The 23,473-nt window shown below is 32.9% G+C and overlaps 2 long non-coding RNA genes across 2 annotated transcripts; both read left to right on the top strand.

The window, feature by feature from the left end:
* Window positions 1-2,035: 2,035 nt before the first annotated feature.
* Window positions 2,036-4,436, top strand: LOC143059652 (uncharacterized). The gene is made up of 2 exons (XR_012973550.1): window positions 2,036-2,477; window positions 3,876-4,436. It is a non-coding gene; the product is annotated as an uncharacterized LOC143059652 (long non-coding RNA).
* A 2,641-nt stretch (window positions 4,437-7,077) lies between these two features.
* Window positions 7,078-13,030, top strand: LOC143059651 (uncharacterized). The gene is made up of 2 exons (XR_012973549.1): window positions 7,078-7,738; window positions 12,516-13,030. It is a non-coding gene; the product is annotated as an uncharacterized LOC143059651 (long non-coding RNA).
* Window positions 13,031-23,473: the final 10,443 nt, after the last annotated feature.

The following is a 23,473-nucleotide window of genomic DNA, read 5'->3' as shown; positions in this document are numbered from 1 at the left end:
TTCAAAGCCAGATATAAAACTATAGAGTTTATCATGTTTTCACTGACGAAAGTAGCAGTTGGTACATTCCCAACGGATTAGGCACTTTCATTTTGTTTTGAGACTTAATATGGCAATCGGCCTACAAAGATTTGTTGCAAGGGTTAACGTGCAAAGGGTGTGTCATTCTGCTTAAACGAGGCATCGGATTATTGTCCCCATTCTGACCGCACGTGGCTCCAAATTTGTACATTATGCACAGCATAACGGACGCACAACTCTTGACAAGGGAATACTCCGGTCGAAGACCAATGGTGACCATACTTCTTCTCCCCATGCATATGGCCAGTCACCTTTGGTGGGGATTTCGATAGAAATATTTAAGGACCAATAGACATTAGTATTTAATATAAGGGTATACACAATTAAAGTTACTTTTTTTTATTTTCAATATCAGTTTCGTACTGTACCGATAAGAACAAAGTTAGATGGGTGATGAATTGATAACATTTGGGATGAAAATTTCAGGAACTCAATTTTCGGCTCTCCCTTTACACCATCTGCGAGTATGGTCTTGAGGAAACGATGATAGTCCGTCGGAAGGGGACGATAAATGGCTGACCCGTGTTAAGAGAGAGCCATATCTCTTGCACGTTAAAGACACCCTTGTAGATTTTGAAAAAGAGTAGGCTAATGCCGCTACAAGGCAGCACTCGCACCCGCAAAGTGGAAAGGGATTAATATAAGTTGCAAAACTTGTTTCCCAATCCACTATAAATAAATATGTTGAAACTAACATTTGGGGTGAATTCCGGTACTAAGGGAAGTAACTCTATGTTACTATTTACATTGTAGTACATAGATATAACGCGCTATATCTGTAGAGATCAACTTCAATGATAGATCTATTTTTAAAAAATCGAAGCAAATACATTAATCTCTTAATGTTAAGAGTTCTATAGATATATAACAATCTAAATTATGAACTGATTTTTTTATTTTCATAACAACTAACCCTACAGATACATCCAAACTTTTAAACCAAATCTTTAATATGATATCTATAAAAAAAATATCAAATTAGATGCTAGTCGTTATTTTGGATCGTTTCGTAAAATATAACTGTACATGTATGTTGGATTGGTCAGTCGTAATGCTTTGAAAGATACAGCCTGCAGTCCCCCCTAAATCAACTTCTTGTTTCTACAGTTCTAACGTCCTGAGAGCTTGGACAGTTCCACCTCTAGGCATAACATTTAACGTCCCTACTCCTGCACTTTCATACATGTATATTCAAACGGACTCTATTCAAACAGGATTTGGCAACCCAAGACGTAGAAAATGAGACTCATTTTTATACCCAAGAGGAGACAACAGTTATTATATACAAAAGACAGACAATGTAGGTCTCTTCAACATCTTAATACTCCTTCATTTTTCTAATTTTATTGTTGTAGTCATGTGGCCTTGTGATTTATCTTCATCTCTAAACGCATCTTTCTTTATGTAAACTGACTCTAGCTAGATCTTAAAAAAAAAAGATCGGCATCAGTATGAATGTCTAGAAAGTTCATCTCATGAACGGGTTATCGTCTTCATTAATCATGTAATATTAACATATGCCGCTTGACAATAAACATACATTAATACATCAATCAATCGATTCCCCCTAGTTTTAAAATCAACAAATAAATGTCCTATTCTATCTTAGATCTATCTTTTTCCTGCTTATTAGTTAATCATATATCTGTTATGTTTACTAATAATACTGTCTTAGCTCAAATCACCGTCAGAGCCTGGCATAAAAGTACGCTTACATGATTTTACATGTCAATGTTTACAATAAAAGAGAACCGCATCATCAACATAGATCAAACATATGGACATTGACAAGCAACCATGCATGGTCAATACCTCATTCAATTTCCATATAAAGTACTGGTATTAGATATGACACACAAACCTTAAGTATAGGAGATGAAGCTATGAATATATATTGTTCGGGAAATCAATTGACTTTGTATAGGTCGATTATCATTCTCTCAAATGTAAACAAATTGTATACGGTATTCTTCTGAAAATACGTTTAGTTGTCAGTTATTTGTAGGCATGTTTATAAAACTTTAATGCCTCCGAGCAAGCAATTTAACCACCATGATGATCTGGTCACTGGGTAATTGATTTAAATAATGAGCATTCATGTGTTATAGTATTAGCGATGGTAAACGACCTCAAAATGTCATAGTTATTGTTGATTGTTATATTTAAGTTTACCTGTAAAACCAGTTAAATTTTGAGAGAGAAAAAATGTCTCAATAGACATGTAGTTTGTATTTGGTCGAAGTACTGGACCGTGGTCAACATAATGTCATCAGACTGGAGGTACAGTTATATTGAGTGCTTTGGGAATATTGGACTTAGTATCAGGACTTATTTGGTGCCATGTTACACGTTCGGGAAGAATGCACAGCTGATGGATAAAAATTGTTTACTATATGGTAAGGATAAATTATTCCACTTATAGTTTACTTCTTTTTCTACTTAAACCATTATTGTGACCATCTTTGAAGTTCATGTCACAGATCCATGATGGATAACCGCCGCCGAACACAAAACAGACCGATCCTTTTCTGTAAAATTCTACACGGTCAAGCAAACTTACCATCTGACCAACGGAAAAAAACACCAAGGACAACAAAGAACATGCATGCCATAGTCAACATTTCCTCGGACTTCAATCGAAAACCGACACTTTAAAATACAGTTTCATACCAAATACGATGAAAAATTGGAACCTAAGTACTACCACCGGATATTTTCACCAAAATTCAGACAGTAGAAGAACCAGCTAAAACCTTTAACGAAATTGTAAGGGGGCCCCACTTAAGTAAATTACTTGACGCACGCGCGGTGTATAATTAATATCCTTGGATGCATCACCGTAAACCTATCAAGATCAAGATATCAAGACAACTTACAAGACATAGATTAAAGTTAACATTGGATATTACAAAGGAGTAGGTTCAGTAAGACCCCTTTTTGGCCCCAAAACTGTGAAAATGTAATCTTTAAGCTATTTTTTGAAAAGTAGAATGCTTCTGCTACATAATTATGGGCTGTTTTTTACAATACAATGCACATGTATCGTGAAATAGCATCATAAAGTCATGCTAAATTACTGAAATCTTCACAATTTAAGCATTTTAGTTAAATTTTAGACGGTTTCCGTCTTAAATGAAAGTGGCTGCATTCGTGTTCATTCATAATATTGAAATGTAAGTTGTATTTGATGATAATACATGACATATATAGATGAAACTGAAATTAGAGGCTAAAATCGGCCCTTACCGGACCTACTCCTTTAAATGAACATGTCTAATAACTAAAGTTTGATATGCATAACTACATTTGATATGAGGGTCTAGCTTGATGAGGTTTACAGAATAGACGATAATGGACCAATACCACAAAAATGGTGAACAAAACTGAATAGAAAAAATAGAGGAAAATATATAATGAGGTTCTAACTGTTATATATCCAAATTAGAGAATATTGGCAAAATTTATAAAGAACTGAGAAAAAAAAGGCTTTAAAATATACTGAGCCAAAAAAGTTTAGCAACACATTTGTTTTCAAATTTATTTTTGTTGTTTCTGGATTTTTTTTTTTTATTAAACATCATTAATATAATCCTTAGTTATACCTGTTATTTTAAACAGTCGTACTTTTGTCTAGGTGATTTGTCCTGGAAGAGTGTATGCACAGGTAGTTAGTATTGCAACAGTGTTACTAGTATCTCCTCCTGTACATGGTTTGAAAGGATATATTGTGCCCATGTCAAATCTTCTATGGGTAACTTTCCGATCGTTTTTCAGTTTTTTTAATTTTATTTCAGGTTTGTTGTGTGCGATTCCATTACTGAATGTAATGCTAGCTGTCAATCTACGGAGACAAATTCGAATTAAATATAAAATTTCCGGATCTGTTCCAAAAGATATCCTTGCTTTACTTCTGTGTCCGTTTTGTACCTTGATACAAGAATCACAACAATTAACAGACCACCAAATAGAAACAAAAATCCCATCTGATATGGTCATAGAGAGAGACGATGTTGAAAACCAAACCACTATAGAAACTCCCTCCTGATAGTTAACGAAACTTAAAATAAAGCTCAACAAATGACACAGCGGCTGTGATTTGTCAATGTGGATACCCACAACTGATGAAAGAAAATCTCGTTTTGCCGGAAACACAATTCGACCTTATCTCTGCAGTTTGAACAGTAGTGTTGTACATTTGAAGTGTATTTGAAGAGCAACAGGTACTATGGAAACAATAAACATGTCCTTCTAAGGCAGGTGTATACTATACATTTGTTCACCAAACAAACTTTGTATTACTTGTTTGTTCCTTGAAAGGCGTCTATGAGTGTAGATAATAAATATAATCAAAACTACTTTTTAGTATTCAGTTCTAAAGCTCTTTTGTACTTTGAGTTCCTAGCCACCAGTACTTGTTCAAATTTCTGTCAGGACTAAAAGTTCTAAGCTCTATAAGTACTTGGCTTTTTTTAGCAGAAGTCGTTACCTAAATAAAGGCAACAGTAGTATACTGCTCTTCGAAAGTTATAAATCGATTGAGAGAAAATAAATCCAGGTTACAAACTAAAACTGAGGGAAACACATCAATTATAAGAGGAAAACAACGAAGCAACATAAACACTGAAGAGCAACAAAAACAATCGACAATGCAACACACACAGAAACAAACTAATAGATAACAACTGCCGTTTTCCTGACTTGGTAAAGGAGATTTTAAGAAAAAATTGTGTGTTGAACCTGGTTTTGCTGCTAGCCAAACCTTGCGCTTTTATGGCAATGTTAAATGTAGCACTAAAATGACAACACTACATGACATGACTACAGTACCAATAAATGCAAGCATATTCAAGACAGAGAAATACACAAATGAACATTAGGCATCAACCATTTGATTTTTTTTTTTTTTTTGGGGGGGGGGGGGGGAGATTGGGCTATGGATTTTTTTTGGAAAAAAAAGTTTGTTTCCAGTTTTTGTAATATTTGTCCGGAAAAAAAAACAATAGCCCTGCCACTCCCCTCCTCCTCCTCCCCCCCCCCCCCCCCCCACACACGCACACGGAAAATCAAATGGTTGGTGCCTTACAATAGGACATTTCGACAAGCTTATAGTTTTCAAAGGTACCAGGCTTATAATTTAATACATCATACGTGCATTTCATCTACACCAGACCCACCAGTGACACTCAGATCAAAATAGTACAGAAAGCCAAACAAGAACAAAGTTGAAGAGCATTGATGTTGTGCCAAAGTTGTGCTATGGTCGGGTTGTTGTCTCTTTGACACATTCCCCATTTCCATTCTCAATTTTATAATCTATGCCTGGGATAAATCCTTAGTATTTAGAATAATTCTTCTAACCACAGAACACGTAAAACAAAAAAGGGCAGCACAAAATAACCATGCATTGTCACCGAATGAATAACGCTACAAAATGACGTCATATGTAAAAGTGACGTCACATGTTAATTTTAAAAAGTTTGATATAGCCAAAAACAGGTTGGTAATTATGGTATTCGATGTATCATATAATGTATCATATAATAATTACTATTTAATTAGTATAGAATTGTATATTTAACAGACGTTTAAATATTAGCAAAATCTTAAGCTTTACCAGTTGTAAGGGGACGACCATTTGATATTCTGGGGGGGGGGGGGGGGGGGGCAGGAGGATTTTGAAAATAGATAACTCAGCCTTGATAATCACAAAAATAAATGTTGGTTCTGTGGTAGTTTGAAAATAAATTACCTGACTTGCAATGTATAGAAAATAAATAACTCAGCAGGTCTAATCGAAAGTATGAGATGGCACCAGAATCTTCATAAATTCATCTTTTTTCCCAAAAAAAATCGGGAAACACTTCCCAAATTTTTTAATAACAAAAGTATAAATATTATTTAAATATACTTGAAATGTCTGAAAATTGGTTTCATTTAACTTGAGGTATATTGTCTCAGGAAACCTTACCTCACCTTTATTTTAACAGGGCCGTAACTACATGTAGGAAATTTCAAAACCAAACGCTTGTCTCTATATCAAATTGTGTTCACGGCCTTGCAAGAAGAAAGTTCTGTTTTCCCTCAGACTTATAGCCCTGATTTTTCGGGATCAATGTTTCTTATTTATTTGTCTTTTGTTCATTGATTGCCCTTCTGTATTCTGTTAGTGTTGCATTCCTTTTGTAATCTAGTAATTTTGTTATGAACTTGATCATGAGTTTAAAAAAAAAAAACAGCAGCCACAGGCCTAACTTTGTGAATTCCATTTTTGCTTTATCATGCACATTGATCTTTTGATGTTGTCCCTAGAAACTTCAGTCTTGCACTGAATTTATACATTTTGCTTTGAGACCAAAATATTGTCAAAAAATTATTAAAACAAAACTTCATTTTCAGATTATGAAAGGGTCTTCGGAACACTCAGAAAGCATGATTTTGCATCATTTGTTCTATAGCTTCTTGGGCCTTCAGTGGCTCCAAAACCCTTCAAAAAAATTTTGCCTCGCTCCGCTCGGCGTAGTATGTTTGCCAATACATTTAAAAGTTCCTACTTATAACTAAACTTCAATACTATGTATGTATGCAATACATGTATATGCAGTTGGGAATTTAAAAGATTCATTTCTGCAGAGGGGGATGGTTAATCTAATTAAATGGTACATACTGACTTGACTATACTATATGTATTATTTATAATAAACAAATCATTTAAAAAATTGTATGTTTTCGAATATCAAAAATATGGTTATGAAAATGAATAATCAGTCACTTGCTTTACTGAAAATGAAAAATCTTGCTTCAATAGTGCAGAAAATGAATAATCTGTCCTCTTAGTTTACAAAAATAAATAACCGATCAAAAACAAATCCTCCTGCCCCCCCCCCCCCCCCCCCAGAATATCAAATGGTCATCCCCTAAGGCTCAAAGCACTGCATACATAAAGTTTAAAGCTTTAACTACTAAATATCTTATTTAGATGAAAGATATCAAAAGCAATTTAAATATTTAGATAGATATTTGCACGTTATGTTTTAATATGTTAAATTAACAGTGCATTTGAAACAAGTCGCCCTGGTTTAGGGGTTTGAATCGTGGGTTTATATGATCTTAAATGCTAATGGCCTTGAGGTCGTATCCCAGCATAGACACTTGATTTTTCTACATACATGATGAGGGTTAGTCTATTAGGTATAGATATTTGAAAGTTTTATAGTAAATTTAACACTCCCACCAAAATGTTACAGAACAACGGAAAGCATGCAGAACAAAGAAACTTGACGTAGAGTTTGGTAGGGGTGATCCTGCTTAGATTACCCCTGGTAGAACACAGGAGCTGGTATGTGAGGATAATTGATTTAGATTAATGAGCATTCATGTGTTAGTTTAAACGATAGTAAACGACCTCAAAGTGTAATTTTTATCTTTGAGTTTACCTATAAACTGTTAAACCGATTAAATTTAGAAAAACACAATGTCTCAATAGACGTTTTGTTTCCGTATTTGGTCGAAGATCTATTCAACATTATGTCATCAGACTGGAAGTACAGTTATATTGAGTGTTTTGGAAACATTGGGCTTAGTATCAGGACTTATCTAGTACCATGTTACACATTCGGGAAGAATGCACAGCTGATGGATAAAAATTGTTTACTACATGGTAAGAATCAATTAATTAATTCACTTGTATTTTACTTCCTGTTCTACTTTAACCATTAACGTGACAACCTTCAGTAAATTGAAGATTATCATGTATGTCACAGATTGATAACTTACAACAAGACATACATTTAAAATGTTAAACAAATTATTAAAGGTAGAGGAAAAACAAGTGAACAATAAATTTTATATCATGAATAGCTGGCTTTATTCATTAATTAGATATGAGTGTCTGGATGGGTCCAAAAAATAAACCGAATATAGAAAAATAAATTTAAAATATTATGAGGTTCTTAAATATATAATGAACATTTCTAAAGAACAGAAAAAATAGGCTTAAAAATTAAAAATACGGCATTGATGAACGCCCCATCCAGGCCCTCATATGACCCCTTCAACAAATAGAGGATCATGCATCTTACAGGCGGATAACTTACAACAAGACAAATACATTGTTGGAATTTATCAAGTTTATTTGTATAAGCATATGAACAGGAAGAAAAAACGAGTCCCACACTACTATGAAAACAAACCAATGTAATCTAATAATTGCGGAAGATAACAAAAATGTTTAATGAAAATTCGCACGTGATGCCCATTCAAATAAACTTGACTATAATCTAAATAATATTTATAAAATAATACTTTCCCGTTTAATTGTTTCCGGGACACTTAAATATATACTCTTCATCCAGGACACTCTAATACATGTATGATGTAGATACTCTTCAACACTTAATATATTTGGTAAATTGTTACAGATATATGCTTATGAAAGTTGTTATTGAATTTAGGTACAATGTGTGCGGACCTAGCCATTCTGTAAACATCAGTTTATTAGTTTTGAGTCAAATCGCTGAGTAGTAAGGAGGTAGGGAAGCGTGGACTTGGGGAGCGAATTAGGAGTAAGGGTAAGGGAAATGGGAGTACGGGTAGGGGTTTGGGAATAAGAGGATATGGAGTGGGAGTTTTGGTAGGGAACAGTGAATCCTACAGGGACCTTCTGTCGAACTCCTCATGACCTTATTATGAGGCTACAACTTACTTTTCTTTTGGTGCACAAAAACTGAGGTCAGAAATGCAACAAAAGTATCATGAGATATACATGATATAAACAAAAACAAATTAGAATTTTTAAATACTTTTCTAAAAATATATTTTGTATGATGATTCAAAGTAAAGGTCAGACTTTGTTCAGGTTGTTTTCAAGCGACATTGAAAAAATATGAAACAAGAAGTAAGCACTTATATGAATCCATTATAATATAACTATAATACATTGTAGTACTTGTCTCATGGACTAAACAGGACAAGACTTTTTGCGAATAGAAAGAAAATGAAATGACAGAATTTCTAAATAAGATATTTAAAATAGATCCTATAAAATACTTTCATGTAAGGAAAATGGAATCATTTTACTTTATTCTTTTTGGTTAACAAAATAGGCGATTTTACTTTCTTTTGTGATGAAATTATCTGCGTTTTTTCCTGTAATAAAGCAGGTTAAATGAATGTGAATTAATAAAAACACAAAAAGACACAATCTTTCAATCAGTTTAAGTTAGATCTATAGCTGTAGCTGCTAGTACCATACGTAGTCCTTTGTTGATTTATGTTTATCATTGATATTTTGTTTAGCTTTTTTTTTTTATCTGTTACCCGTTCTAAAATCGGTCTCGCACTTCTGTTACACTTTGGTTTACTGCTCGAGTTGCTGTGTGTTTCTTTATATCATAATGGCAAAAAGATAAAAGGTCTAGATCTCGCATTTTGGTGTCTGTCCCAAGTCAAGAACATACAGCCCGTGTTATTCTTTTTTTAAAGTTTGATCCAATTGATTGTTTCGGAGTAAGGTATGACGTGCATTTCGTTTACACCATTGTTAAGAGGCCAGCTGAAGCTGGCCTTCGTGTTTAGGTTTTTCTCGTTGCGTTAAAGACCAATTGGAAGCCTTGTGTTTTTTTCTGCTTTTTTGGTTGGATTGTTCTCCCTTTTACACATTTTCTTTATCCATTCTCTGTTCTAATATCTATATATCTTATACCTGTATTTGTAAAATCCATTAGATTAACTCACACTTATGAGTGTCCTTATTCAAATACAAGTTTAACCAGCAAATGCCATTCCTGCATGAAATCTTTTCTATACAACATCTGAGCTGATCATTTGCTGTTTATTGCGTGGGTCTCATTTGGGGTCTAAGCGTGACGCGTGATTGCCGATTTTTTGCAAGCGTGACATGTGAAAGTCAAATAAGTGTGCCATGAAAACTGAAAATGAAGTCTAGCGGGACGCGGTAAATTAGAAAAAAAAAATTAGAATTGCTTACGTACATAGTGTAAGAGGGATACGGGAACCTGAAAATCAATAAGCGGGATCCTGGATCAGAACCCTGCCCCCCTCCCCCCATTAGTCCCCTATTGCGATTCCGAGTGACAAAACTAGGCTGAAGATACAAAACGGAGAAACTGATAAGTTAAAAAGTGACAGTATCATGTAAAAAAAACTATTAAAAAATTCAAAGACGAACATGCAAACGAAAGACTATAAATAACTACATAAAACGTTATCAAAGGTACCAGGATTACAGTTTTTAAAATACGCCAGACGCGCGTTTCGTCTGCATAAGACTCATCACTGACGCTCAGACCAAAATAGTCATAAAGCCAAACAAGTACAAAGTTGAAGAGCATGAAGGACCCAAAATTCCAAAAAGTTGTGCAAAATACGGCTAAGGTTATCTATTCCTGAGATAAGAAAATCCTTAGTTTTTCGAAAAATTCAATGTTTTGTAAACAGAAAAAAATTACCATATTATTGATATTCATATCAATTTACCAAAGTGCTGACTACTGGGCTGGTAATACCCTCAGGGAAGAAATGTCCACCAGCACGTACATAAAATCAATGTCCAACCATACAAAAAATTAAATCACAAAATACTGAACTCCGATGAAAATTCAAAACTGTATCACATACCCTTAAGTCTTCCATGCTATCTAATATTCATGACTTTGATTTCATGACTTCTTAGAAAAAAGATCAGCCTGACCGCAGCTTAACCACACCAATAACTTAAGACAACTGCTTTGCATTACAATAGAAAAATGTCTTCAACTTTTGAATAGATGCTCGCGATTGGTGTAATTTCTATGTTTACTTTAACTGCTGATAACTGTTGCATCATGCATGTTATGTTTTAACAGTCTTCGTAGTTCGTTTTTATAATTGTGTGATTTTTAATTTCGTTAAATGATATAAACGTCGGGCAAAGGGTCATAACTTAGATTCAACTTCCCCCACAGTTAATCTGGAGCCTGTAATTCAGTTGTTTTTGTTTGTTGCTGTTTAACATATTTGTATTTCGTTCATTATTTGGTACATAAATTAGGCCGTAAGTTTCCTCTTTCGAATTGTTTCATATTTGTCCTTTCGAGTCCTTTTATAGCTGAGAATTCGGTTTGAGCTCATTGTTGAAGGCCGTACGATGACCTTTAGTTTTAAATTTATTGATCATTTTGTCTCATGTGACGAGTTTTCTCATTGGCAATTTTACCACATCTTTGTTTTATATATACCATATGGTAAGCCCTATGTGATTTACTTTTATGATTACAAAAAGGATCAGAATAATAATTTTGAATAGTCATTATGTACTTTGACGCAACATGCTATTTATTGACACCATTTTGTTATTCCTTTTGAACATTCTAAAATTTAGTTGAAATGCCTACAATGTTGCCAGGATTTTACAATCATTCTTCATTTTCCCGTTCTGCCATCGTATAATTAGTGTGTTCAAGCATAGAAATAAATATATATCTATACACATCGAGCACTAACACAAATTTAAACAAACATTTCTGGGCTCATCATTCAATTTCCATTTGTTTTTTTTTTTACTTTTTGACATCTATCTTTCTAATTATGGTTCTATGGGCAAAACAATTATCAGGTAGAAGGTTGAGACCTAGAACACATCAATTTTACCATGGTTTTTACATCGCCAGTTTCAAAATTAGAATTCAGAATTCAGAAAATATGGTTTTCATCTGATATGTAAATTTTGAGGACAAAAATTATGTTAACTGGTGATCGTCTGTTCATCTTTTTTCTTCTACCATGTTATTATCTGTCTTTCTTTAACTAGTTTAAAATGTTCACTTGGTATCAATTATGCTTATTCATTCTAATTTAAAAGATATTTTTTATTTCAGGATTCAGACACCGCAATAATTTCAAAATAAGAGTACTATGTATACTGGTGTTCGAATGTTCATCCTTTTTCTCCTTCTTCGTAAATATTAACTGGTTTTTCTACGCATTGATATCGTAAAATATCAGCCGCGAGCCACAATGTGAACCTGTTTGGCGAGTGAGCGCAGCGAACGAGTTAAAAAGTTTCACATTGTGTCGACCGGCTGATATATTACGATATCAATGTGTAGAAAACCCGATTATCTATTTATCATTCTATTAATTACTAATCATTTCCCTCTTTCTAAGATAGTTTTACGCTTGACGAAAGCAGTGTAAATAACGTCTTCCTCGCATTGTGATGTCGTTGATAACTTCTTCTCTCACATTGTGACGTCACTGATAATGCATGGTCTCGTTTTGAAGCCTTGATACGAGAATTACGAAGCGACAAAGCAGGGTGATATAGGCATAGGGAAGGACGATAAACGATGTTATCTGTCTTTCTTGTACCAGTTTTGAATGTTCAATTTATGCTTATTTTCCTTATTTTGAAAGTTCTTTTTCTGTATGTATTTCAGGATTGTTATGCGCTATACCACCACTGAATGTAGTGCTAGCTGTTTATCTACGAAGACAAATTCGAATTCAATATAACATTTCTGGATCTGTTCCAAAAGATATCATTGCGGTAATTCTGTGTCCGTTTTGTACTTTGATACAAGAATCCCAACAATTAACAGACCAACAAATAGTAACAAAAATGCCATCAGACATGGTGATAGAGAGAGACGGTATTGATAATCAAATTACTACAGACACTCCCTCCTGAAAGACCAAAAAATATTCAGCTCAATTATAAATAACTGAAAAAGGTTGTGATTTGTCATTGATTATGACACATCAACAAATTGAAAAAAAAGCGTGATTGATGACTTCAAATGGTTTTTGTTCTACGGGAAACATTGTTAAACTTGATTTTTTCATACTGTATGAAGTATTGTTGCACATTAACCTTTGTATAAAGAAAAGCTATGGAAGCAAAATGAAAATGTATCTATTATGCGGATGTTCAAATAAAACACATTTCCTATTATTTGTTTTGTCCTTGAAAAGCGTCTATAAGTGTAATTGATAAATATAAATAGATCTAGTCAGGTCTTCTGTACTTTCGGTTCCTAGCCGACAGTGCTTGTTCCAAAGCTTTGACAGTACTTAATTCGAAAAGCAGATATGTCGGTGCCGAAACTATGTGTATACCATAATTATATAGAAAATAGAAGAAAGAACCAGAACTAGTCAGCCTAAAGCTCTTCTGTAATCAGTTCTTTGATTTTTAAGCCACCAGTACGTGTACTAGTTCAATTTTCTACATTTACATTATTCAAAGTAGATAAGATTGACAACAAAATCCCCAGATTTGACGTTATAAATATATGCAGATCACATGTAAATGAAACTACAGTACATCCAAAATAGCCATTGAGTGTTTGATAATCTTTGGTCCATTAACATTGACATAGTGTAACTGTTACTTAATCTGAAGTACTGATTGTAATAGTATCTCTCCTACCGGTGGTTCACATTTTAAACCAACGATTATCATCATAACACAATGTTGATTGTTGTAGCCTTATTTTTGACATCTTAACCTTTTGTGATTGTTTGTTTTGTTCACATATCGTGGTTAACATAATGATATTTTATGCAACTGTCATACAATTGAGAGAATTAGCTATATCGCTTTGAAACCAGGTTTAATCCACCATTTACTACAATAGAAAATGCCTGTACCAAGTCAGGAATATGGCAGTTGTTTTCCATTGTTTGATGTGTTTGCGCTTTTGATTTGCCATGTGATTACACGTATAATAATGTTTCCTGAAGGAACATATTAAGTTGTATGATTGTTCTCTTTTGAAATGTGTAGTATCGACAACTAGAGTAGGTATTTTTAAAGAACTTTGAAGCCCTTGCTGAATCAGATACAATGTATGTAAATAAATAAGAAAGAAGTTTCGTGGAGCACTTGGTCGACCAATCAATATAACGTTACTTGTTATGACGATTTTGTAACATGTGTAATATAGGTATTCAATTAAAATTCTTCATCTTTTCTTGAAATTAGGCATAGCACAGATCTGTTAAACAAATTCAACCTACATTTTTTCTTAAAATATACTCTACCAATTCAGGAATATGACAGTTGTTATCAAATAGTCGTTTTAATGTATGACTTTCGAACAGTGTTATACTACTGTAGTATTTATCTATGATTATTCATGGAGCATGTGGAGATTCAAAGTGAACTGTCAATTCCTTTATCAAACAGTTTATATATTGTAATATAACTAAACAAAACATTTACACTTTGCAATAATCATATATATATATATATATATCAAATTCAGTTGTCCTTTTACTGGCAATACGTGAATGAAATATTATACTGTTAAAAGCAGTTGTTGAATTATTTAAATGAGTTCAATGACAAGGAAAATGTACCTGCCAAAGTAATTAGGCATCTGTATACACGATATAAAGTGTCCAGTGGTTCTACCTAATGAAAAGAAAACATTTTCATTAATGGACAGACATAAGTGTATACTTTGGAGTTAAAGGACAGATTTACACACTTCACAAGTAATTTACATTATAAAAGTAAATACAACACAAGAGGCATAACTCTCGAAAATAATATTTTATTTTATATTTAATTTTAGTATTTTAACTAAACAAAAATACTTGAAAATGAAAAAATACAGTATCTATTACATTCTCATCAAGGACTTGTATAACTTGAAAACATAACGTCTACCCTATATCTTAAAGACCATGTTATGATAATAATAATCTTTCTCAGATAAATGTGTACTTTTTTCACAGGAAACTTGCATGGACAGTTTTTATAAATAGTAGTCTAGCAGAGCAATGAACCTTTACCTTTGTTCTAATACCCTCCTATCAGAAATGAATTAGTTTTAATAATAATAATCAAGTTACCATCAACTTTATGTAAACTGAGTATAACTTGTTTTATGTTGTTTCATACAGAGACTAAATATTCAATATCGATTCAAAATTAAGTGAAAAACTTAATATTCAACAAATTGTCTTGGAATATGACAGTTTTATCCCTTCGTTTAGTGTGTTTGAGCTTAGGATTTGCCATTTAAATAAAGACTTTCCTTTTTGAATTTTCTACGGAGTTCATTTTTTTTCTGATTTTAACTTTTTCCCAAACTACTAATTTTTATCATGTTTTGATCATTTGTTTCTATATAAGTCGTCTGAACAAATTGTAGTCAACCACTTTCCTCCTGGATTCCTTACATTTCGTCCGTTTCCTTGTATTATAAAAAATAATGAAAACAAGGACATTCATAACTATGCTTCAATAATGTTGATGTCATATCAAGACGAAATAAAACAAAGTCAGACATTATTGGTCCTTAGTTGGGTTTTTTTTTCAGACTTGATTTGATAACTTTATACTGCGAGTTAATATAAAATCAAAAAGTAAATTCTTCGTTATGTTTTATGGCACTCAAAACATTCATATATGTAGCATACATATAGAGACAAAAATATGGCTTTCTGCTTTTGCACACATCCTTGCAATTTGATTAGTAGTATGTTTTTATATTTAAATATAAACAGTTGACTGTCCCTCTGGTATCTTTCGTCCCTCTTTTGTACATCTGTAAAATATATTCTACCGTGTGTAATTTTACTCTTTATTTTAAACCAAAAAACTTTGCAACTTAAAATTCGAATCAGAAATCTGACTTTGGTATTGTACTTTTAAATGCCTACTTATCTTAAACAATTGATACAAAACGATATTAAGGGTAGAATAGATAAAAACATTTCAGTACAAAACTATTCATATGAAGTATAGTGGAAAATATTAGCAAGCAAAATCGAGGGAACTGTGCAAATGATGATACAAGCATGAAAATTACCACAAAGCATCATTATTATATACTTTGTAAGAAATAACTGCTGGCCATTAAAAAAAAAATTTTTCAAGATGGCCACGGCCATTTTTTAAAATGGCTGTTTTCTTTAGTTTGAAAATACTGATTTTTCTGGAAAACTTTTCTTTGAACTGCTTTTAGTAAAAACCAATTACCAGGTTTGGTGGCTACCTTCTTTACATCACATATTTATTAAAAATGAACATTTGACATATCCAGTATTTGCGCATGCGCGAAAATGTAACAAAATTCTTTCAAAAACGTTTGAACTATTTACTATATATTTAGTGTTTTTGGATTTCTAATGATATTATGAATTTGTTTAATAACATTTGTCAAGGTTATGATACACATGTGTTTCACACTTTTGCGCATGTGCAAACTATTTATAGACATCAAGAGCGATTTGTATGCACTACCAGGCAATTCTCAGGTATTCGATGGTTAAGGCGAAAATGATTATTTCACTGTACGTAAGACCAGTAAATTTCTTTCTTGTAACACAATTGATCAGGCACAAAAACAGAATAATGCAATTGTAAAGGGCGATATTGGTGCCATAGGATTAACCGAAGATCCCATTTAGACAAATGGATGGTAGCTGGACCAGGAGTCAGTATAATAGAAGATTAATTTGAAAGACCTAGTGGTTTGGGTCATTCTAAAACAGACGAACGACATAATGAAGACTCTACGAAAACACAAAAAGATTTCTTAAAATAGCTTTAAAGGCTTTGCAAAGTGACGAAGGAGTTTTGAAATTCATTTCTAGAAGAGTCGTCAGATTTGTAAAAACAATACTCCACTTAGGAAATTGTTATTTCGGAAACAGGTAAGATATGTAAATAAACTCCAAGATATTGGTCCAAACAATACGAAGATCTTTTAAAGCAAATGCAAAACGAAGGAGAACCTGCTTTTTATAACCAAATAAAAAAGAACAACTTCCTATTTTGGCCGCAAAATGAAACTGGAAACGTCTTTGTCAAAAACTAAGTTAGAGAACCTTGAAAATGATTGCAATATCTTTTCTAGACCTTTCATTACTTGTCAAAGTAGACCGTTTTACTTGGAATATTTCTTTATCCATGGAAACCAAACTGCTCCTCCGTCTTTATCTCAGGATGTCACTTGAAATAGTGGTATTAAATCGCTGCAAATGGGTTTACTTGAAACATTCTACGATTTGCTGATCCAAATTCGGACGCATTTATCATTGGTGGGACAGCAATGGTTAATTCCAGGTCACAAAGTTTCGCAAAATTAGTTGATGATTATGCTAATGATGTCATACTGCCTTACATAAAATCTTGCATCGATAAGTATTGAAAAGTAGACATTGTATTTAATGTTTACTAAATGAATAATTTAAAGGCTGTGACAAGACAGAGGCAAGGTGCTTGTGTCAGATGGAAAGGTGTTGGTTCTGGTAGAACACCAAGGGTATGGGGTAGTTTTCTCTGTGAAGATGACAACAAAACGAAATTGTTCAAGTTTTTTGTTGAGAAAATTGCTTCTTAAGAGACTAATAAACATGTGTATGTTACTCATGGTGAAAATATTCTTTGCAATTTCAATAAAGGTACTTGCTATCTATCCCCTTGTAATCATGAAGAAGCAGATACACGAATGTTTGTCCATGTTCGGCATGATTATGAAAAGTGTTGTAAAATATAATTTTAGGTAGTGCTGACACAGATGTAATAGTATCAAGAATTGCAGCAATCCCAAAATTAGGTAGAACAACTTGTGGATAGGTTATGGCAGGAATAACGACTTTTGATGGCTTCCTGCACGTGACATATCAAATGCGTTTGGTACTTGTGTAGCTTCTCTTCCTTTCGTCCATGCATTTAGTGGATGTGGCACTTTGTCGAATTGTCATGAGAAAGGCAAAAGGTCAGCTTGGCTAACAATGGAAGGTTTTCCAGATGTAAAGGATGTTTTTTAGGCTTAAGTATGAAGCGAGGCACGATGTGAATTGTTTGCCAGGAGGCAGCGGCATTGTGATGCAATTCCGCCTACAAGAGGTTCTTTTCCAGAGCACATCAAAAGAGAATATATCACGGAGGAGTTGTTTGGGCTCAGCCCGATTCATGTATTCGACAGGTACGTGTTCCAAGTCATGAACACTGGGGTTGGATGAAAGAAAGAATCAATGACAGTTGGAAACCAAAATGGATTTCTTGACTGCCGTTGCATCCTCGTGTCAGAAAATTTTGAAATGCGGAGGCAAAAATCGAGCTGTGTTGGTAACTGTAGATGCTACCGTTCTGGCCTTCCTTGTACGGGTTGTTGTATAGGGAACTATCAGATAATTATAAAATAAGCAACCTGTGTTTCTAACCAAACTAGGCATTTAAACAAAGAGTGTTAACACTTGTTAAGTTGATGGAAATTATAAAAATATTTTCTACGTATTTGCCGCCATTTTAGAACCGGAAGTCACTATTTTTCTTCATTTATGTGTTGTTTTGTCGTACTTAGGAACTTTTTTTGACGTTTTATCATAACTTACACTGGATTATACATCCCTTGTGAAGTTGCTTGAAAGTATGAAATTGAAATTTTTGACTTTTTTGCCGGCATTTTGAAACTGGAAGTCACCTTTAGTTTCAGTATTGTATTGTGTAGTCGTAATTTAGGAACTGTCATTTACTTTTTATCAAATCTAACTTTTGATTTTACATATAACAAACCTTTCAAAGGATTAACGAATTATTGTCAATTTGTAATGACGCCATTTCCGAAATGTGTGGTGGCCATCTTAAAAAAAATGATTTTTTTTTCTGGCCAGCAGCGGATTTTTTTTAAGTATCATTTAGTCAACCTTTATACCAAATTTCATGCTTGTATCACGATTTGCACAATAATGTCCATAATGTCTCCCACTAGTAGGAGTATTATAAGAAAATTGAGGAAATCAACAAAGAAAAATCTGTATTTCCTATAATTATTTTTAATATTTCCCCCGTTTCTCATTGTTTTTGTAACACTGCTACTCAAAAAAGAAATTCCATATTTTTGTTTTCATATTTAAAACTATCATCTACTTCAAACTTTTTATTGTTACAGTACCTTCAAGCACTTACACTCACTATCCTCTTTTTTGGAAAGAAAATACAAGACCAAATAAAGTCATATACAAATAAAGTCATACATGTCATATAACAATAACCAGTCAAAACAGCAACACAATATGTATCACAGTCACAGAAAAGGTGTTTATAGTTCAATAATATTTTTAGAAGAAGAAAATTAGTAATTACAAATTGGTAAGAATTTAAGAAACTTAAAAGATATAAGTATGATTGTCAATGAGACAACTCTCCATTCCGAACCATATCGGCAGCCACTGAACATCAGGTTTCTAATGACTTATATTCTTCCTTACATCTTTAATGATATAAACGATAATATTTGTTCATAGGACTTTTCTCACTCACATAATCACTTTATCATGTTCAATGGACTGTGAAATCTGGACAAAAACCGTTTTTAATGTATATAAAAAAGTTCAGATTATTACAAGTAACTGTACAAAGATTCAAGTTCATGGTAAATTATAAAAAAACAAAATTTAACCTAACATCAATGAAGAGACAGTCTGGAAAGCATAATCCCCCTTCAGATAATATCTTTGGAAAGATATGTTAGAAATTCCTAAAGTTACGTCTTAAACTTTGGATGTTTCCAGAATCCAAGCACGACAATGCTTTTCGTCAGTTCTTTTACTAGTAAGTTTTCAAATTCTATAATAATAAAAAAATGTAGGAAATGGTAGATTAACTGTGTTTTATACATTGTAACTAGTTAAAACTATCACTTGTATGACAGTTGAATTTAATTATTTAATGAAAAGTAAAGAGACTGTTGTTTATTTATTTTAATTTAGTGGGATCTTATTTTGTAGAGTGTGTTGTTTCTTTATTTTAATTTAGTGGGAACCTACTTTGTAGAGTATGTTTTTTTAATTATTCTAATTTAGTGGGATCTTATTTTGTAGAGTGTGTTGTTCCTTGATTTAATTTAGTGGGATCTTATTCTGTAGAGTGAAGTAACGAGTATGGAGAGAATGTCCACAGATAATTCTAAGTGTGAATTGTTGAAATTTTACACTTATCTATGCAAAAATATTAGATCTGAAAATTTGTGAAAATTCGGAGGTTAGCTTTGACTATTTTAGATTTGGGACAATCATTTAGTCATAAAACAATAACCAGTGGAAGTAAAGGTGAAGGACTTAATATGAAAGGAAGTGATTTGGATGTAATGGCTATACATCCATTTTTTAAGGTGTACGAATCAGAAAAAGATGTTGTTCTTGATGGTCTGACAATTCCCTTAGTTATGGTTACTGATGAGACCCAACCATGTTTTACACAATTATGTCGTCTAAATCATCATCGAGTATATAACGTTTGGGATTTGGCTTTTAGAGTATTACCTTTTTGGCAAAAACATCCTCTAGGATACATGCTTTCAAGTGAACAGTATAAACTGCTTATAATGTCACTTGCTGGTCTAAATCTTTCTGAACTAAAACTTCCAAGATTAGCGAAAACGCATGGCCCATGTCTAACAAGTATTGATGATCAATTGGATATGTATTGGCCTTAAATGGGATCAATGGCTATTTCAAACACAGTCATGGATTAGAAGACCACGTACTGCATGGCCTTCACCTGAACTCATTTCAAAAATAATATCTTGTGGAGTGCTCTTTGTTCCAATTAGATGCAAAGGATCATCAAATGAAAATCTGGAATGGCGAATTTCATTTTCTGTCGAAGAAAAATTTCTTATATATTCTTGCAACCATACACAATTCTTATACTATGGTCTGTTAAAAATCCTTCTAAAGGAAATAGTAGAGAAAGATGCAGATTTGAAATGTTTTGGATGTCAGAAGAAACAGATCCGAATTTATGGCGACCAGATACTATTATTCCTTGTTTTAGGGCATGTCTACAGAGATTACTGTACTGTGTCAGATATTTAATCTTGTTACATTATTTAATTCCTGAAAATAACTTTTTCTACTCACGGTTCAATGCTATGAACAAAGAAAAATTAGAAACCATACTTACAAATTTATATGGGCGGGGAATTAATTGTTTTGCTAATTCTGAGACCCTAAGAGACTATCAAAGCCAATACTACAAAGCCAATCATCCTTTAACACGAGTAAATTTCACAACATTTGAACTATTTATAGATTTATCAAATTTAAAGAAAATGCATCTACTATATCATTGTCTACATCATTCTAGAACTGTTGCATGTCAAAGTCTATTTGCATTGTATTTATCAAAGTCATGTTGGTTTGCTACAGATACTTCTAAACATCTTTATACATCTCATAGCGCAGAAAACAAACATCAATACTCGAAGTACAAACACGATCTCAGTCATTTATTTGTAGGTGCATTCAGATGCAGTGACTGGATGGCTGACCTTAGCTTCATTTCTCTATGTGAGAAAAAAATTACGTTGCCTCTCTAAGATTAATAAATTATGCTTTGCAGAAATACACAGATGAGAAAATTTTTTACTGGATCTGTATTGACCAAATATGAGTTAACAGTTATCCAAAAAAACGTTCTAAATCTGATGAAAACAGAAAAGTTGTATTCAGTATTAAGATCATTAAGAATTGAAACTCTTACATTTGGTCCTAAGTCATCAATAATTCCAGAAGAATTACAACTAGATGTTACAAAGAGACATGTATGTTATCATCCTTTACCATTTGCATATTTCCTTGGTTTCTTATGTAACTACCATCTACATGACGTCGCATCATATAGACGTTACTTACAACAACTTATATTAACAAAAAAAAAACGATCGTATTCATGTAAATTTATATAGAGCGAATAGAGTTATAATGTGTGGCGTAGCTCATCAGTTAATTGGTGAGGCATACTTTGCTAAAATATCATTTCAGGAAGCTGCGATGCAAGATGAGTACAATTTTACTAGTGCAGCAACAAGGTTGTCTAGAGTGACATGATACTGACTCTAGACTAAGATGTTATTTATTGGTTTATAATTATATTTTGGGTGTAACGCGTCTTTTGGTTGGCTGGCAGTGTCTTGGCTATCAGCTCATAAACATAATTTTGTCATGTGACCGTGGCGTCACCAAAGTTTTTGTTTATGATTTTCCCCGACTTAACTATGATTTAAAATTAAATTATAATGAATAACAGTAATATTTTTTTCAGTAGAATCGAGATAACATAAAAATGTGGTGCACTCTTTCAATTATCAGGCTTCCCTGATTATTCAGTGTGCACCTGACTTTGACGTTATTTCATCAAAAAAATTATAACAGTGATTCCTTAATCATGGTTATTAAACATATTTTCAAAATGCATGATACATTAAATTTTTATCTTCTATGTACTTACCGGAAAGCTCGAAATTTTCTTAGTCATGTGACATTATTTTCATAATTATTGGTAAGCATTAAATATATTTTTTTATTTCTAAGACTAAATAAACTCAAATTGCTGAATAAATGCGTTTTATATGTTTCTCAGTATTATTTAGAATTATATTGAAAACTGACAAAAAGTCTACAGAAAGACAATTATAGTAAAAAAAAAAATTGTTTGACTTGAATACTGTAGGGGGAAATCAATAATAGACCAAACTTCCCCAGTCGGCTATGAATTAACATATGGGTTACAAGTCAGTGAGACAGCAAAATACCAAAACCTCGTACAATTATGAAAATGAATAAAAAGTTTGGGTTTAAGTCATTGAAACAGGAATTATAAAAATCCAATGCTCATCTACAAAACATGACTATATAGGTTATAAAAAAGCCATACAGTTAGCAACCTACTAAAACGTATAAAACGTAATGTGGGGTATACAAATGTACAAAGTGTTTTACTGAAACCTTCAACAAAACAAACATTGAAAAGAAATGTGGGGTACGATTCAATGATACAGCAACCTGTAAGACAACAATGAATGGAAATGTAGGTATATGAGATAGCAATCTACCAGAACCTCCAATACGAATGACTATGAATTGAAATATAGGATGTTAGTCTCGTTGAGACAGCAACCTATCAAAACCCCGAACAAATATGACTATAAAACAGAATGTTTGGATTAGTCATTAAGACAATAAGACAGCAATCTACAAGAATCTCGCACAAATATGATTATGAATGAAAATGCTAAATTTTATTTAAAAAAACAAACCAGAAACATAGGAAACATCCAACAAATATAAACATGAATGGAATAAACTATCAATATATGTGACAACAACTTATTAAAACATCTACAAACTATGACTATATAGGTTATAAATAAGCCATTAGATCGCAACCTTCTAAAATCTAAAAATGAAATATTAGTAAATGAAATGTGAGGTAAGAACCAATTAGACAACAACGTACCAGAACCTCCAACACATATGACTATGAATAGAAATGTGAGAGATATGCCAATAGGACAACAACCTGCGGGAACCTCAAACAAATATAACTCAATGGTAATGTTATTCAGTAAACAACTAACCGGAACCTTCAACA

Source organism: Mytilus galloprovincialis, chromosome 14 (assembly GCF_965363235.1).
Source record: "Mytilus galloprovincialis chromosome 14, xbMytGall1.hap1.1, whole genome shotgun sequence".
In the NCBI taxonomy this organism is placed as follows: domain Eukaryota; kingdom Metazoa; phylum Mollusca; class Bivalvia; order Mytilida; family Mytilidae; genus Mytilus; species Mytilus galloprovincialis.
The sequence above is the reverse complement of the archived record's forward strand: the minus strand, read 5'-3'. Positions and strand labels throughout refer to the sequence as shown.